Source organism: Poecilia reticulata, linkage group LG7 (genome assembly GCF_000633615.1).
Source record: "Poecilia reticulata strain Guanapo linkage group LG7, Guppy_female_1.0+MT, whole genome shotgun sequence".
NCBI lineage: Eukaryota > Metazoa > Chordata > Actinopteri > Cyprinodontiformes > Poeciliidae > Poecilia > Poecilia reticulata.
The window spans coordinates 13167252-13169809 of NC_024337.1; the positions used below are offsets into that span (position 1 = coordinate 13167252).

A 2558-nucleotide genomic window follows, 5' to 3' on the forward strand; every position below is an offset into this window, starting at 1 on the left:
GATAGATAGATAGATAGATAGATAGATAGATAGATAGATAGATAGATAGATAGATAGATAGATAGATAGATAGATAGATAGATAGATAGATAGATTCAAGTGACTTTTTGGTTCCTCACAGTTCGTGCCACCCTGGGCAGCACCTGTGGTTGCTCTATTATTTCATTTTACATTCTGACCCATTTTTGGTTTGGCCCAGATGTTGTAACTTGGACATAGTTAGGTGTTTCATCAGAACAACGATCCCCCTAACTCACATCAAAACTAGTTTTCAAAGAATTAAAGCAGGCTAGCTTTAACATTCTTTAATGGTACCGACTTAAACCCTTTTTAAAAAAAGTATGGAATGTGCTTACAATATATGGTTTTGAAAGGAAACCAACCAATTAAAATTTTTCTTACAAATGAAGTGTTGAAATGTTAAATCAAAATTCAGCCAGAATGGACATTTGTTCAAAGATTATTGTTGGCGTACACTTAGATTTGAGCCTGAGGCATAATTCAACCAAGAAAGAGCATAATTCAGATAATTTACTGAGTGGATGCAAACTTCTGACCAAAATATCATAAATACAGTATAAGTAATATGAGATTTTAAGCTGCTAAAAAAGGGGAAAAAATAACACAAAACCAATAAATAACAAGCATACATGGCAACATTTTGCAAACACCAAAATTCATGCTACTTTTTCAACTTTTTAAACCTCTATAATAAACAATGAAGATCTTAGCAACAGTCTGTTTGTTGATAACTTACACTAGTAACAGATTTCGGAGCACGAGGATCCGTCCAGTTTCTCTTTTTTTCTGTATCCGACTCTGAACCTCCCTGTGAGTGAGGGAGGTTTGGCTTCTGGATGCATCTCGGAGTTGAGCAAGGAAGGTAAGAGAGGGCAGAGTGAAACCAGTGACCCCAGGCTCCTTTCATGCTCCTCTCTCTCTCTCTCTCTCTCTCGCTCCTTTATTGACACAATCATAAAATGAAACTGTAACTTGTTTTGCCAAAAAACAAAAGCAAAAAAACAAAAGAAAACAAAAGAGGCTGGAGTGAGTTAGGCTGGAGGGCGTGGGGGGTTTATAATGAGGCAATGCATTCCCAAGCATTTGTGCAACAATGCAGCAGATATCTCTATATGACGATCTCTGCATCATATACAAAAGCAGATGTTTTTTTTATATACCTATACATTCTTTTTTGTTATTTTCTGAGTACCAAGCAGAAAACAACACAACAAATGAGTCAGAAAAGTGTTTTCACAAGTATTTTGGTCCAGTTTCTAGTGCAAATATCTTAATACACTTAAAATAAGAGAAAACTAACTTACATGTAGCTTCTCAGCAAGATAGCTGTGCTTGTTTAAAATAAATAATTCCTTAATATTGATGAAAAAGTACTAGTTTCATTGGCAGATTATTTCACAAAAAACTTAGGAAATATCTTTTTATTAGTAAAATAGTCAATAGTCAGTACTTTTTCATCAGTATGAAGGATTTTTGACTTAAAACAAGCTCATACTTCTTGCTGAAAAGTTATTTGTAAGTTAATTTTGTTGTATTTCAAGTTTGCAATAGAAACAACAGACTAAAACTTTTTGGTAAAATCTGTGTTTTTGCAGTGTTTTAGGGAATGCATCCTCTCCTTTTGTACCTTTAAGCAGATAATTTCTGGAATTTAAGGCATGAAGAGATTTTAAAGATGAAAACAGGGGGAATTAAAGAGTGAAAACTACAGTTTCTGCAGAGTTAAAGCAGTCAACTGAAAGCACGTGTGAGCCCACTACACCACGAGCCCTGCCAGTGCCCACAGCGGCCACAAGGCAAGACATAAACAAGGCTGGCCCCGCTGTTTGCATTCCTGGTGTTGGACATTTCAAGGCAGCACTGACAGATGTGTGTAAAAATACACACGGCATAAGTACGGACCGCACAGCTGGAAAATGTCAGGCGGTTTAAAGCTGATGCCGCTGTTTACTACTCCGACTTGAAGTGTATTATCTCTGCCTGCTTTCTCCGCCCGAGGCGAGCCGAGGGGAGACGAAGGCGGCTGGACGGGGTCAGGCGTTGTGGAAGAGGCCCCAGGCGGGGGAAGCTGATCAAAACAACCTCAAACATCACACACCTGTTAAATCCATCCTTCACAGCATCATCAGGTAATTAACACACTTTTACATGCATGAATGCTCCTTTTAAACAAACAGGAAAATTAAAACTTCATTTGAAAGTATGCATTTTGTACAACAAAATGATATTTGGGGGAGAAAACGTAATAGACAGGAGGACATGTTGGTTATTTATCTCAAATGCAACATAATATGCTAGAGTYTTCATATGTAGTCAAAGTACAAATCAATCAATATGTTACCATCCAATACAGACAACTTAACAAGGTAATTCCWAAAAGCAGAATAATAACAATAATAACAATGATAAATCAAAAAGTTTTATCTAAAAGGAGCATATCAAGTTACAAATTTAAAAAGAATGAAAAAAGCCATATAGCACAAACATTTACTAAAATACAAACAATACATGAAAAAACACAATAAAAATAAGATCCA

General features: G+C 36.2%; 1 long non-coding RNA gene across 1 annotated transcript in view; it reads left to right on the plus strand.

Annotated features, from left to right (window-relative positions):
- The first annotated feature begins 1498 nt into the window (after window positions 1–1498).
- The window catches only part of LOC108166417 (uncharacterized), a 21872-nt gene continuing 20812 nt past the window's right edge, over window positions 1499–2558 (plus strand). Inside the window, exon 1 of the long non-coding RNA XR_001776771.1 lies at window positions 1499–2150. This is a non-coding gene — a long non-coding RNA (uncharacterized LOC108166417). The remainder of the gene's footprint in view (window positions 2151–2558) is intronic.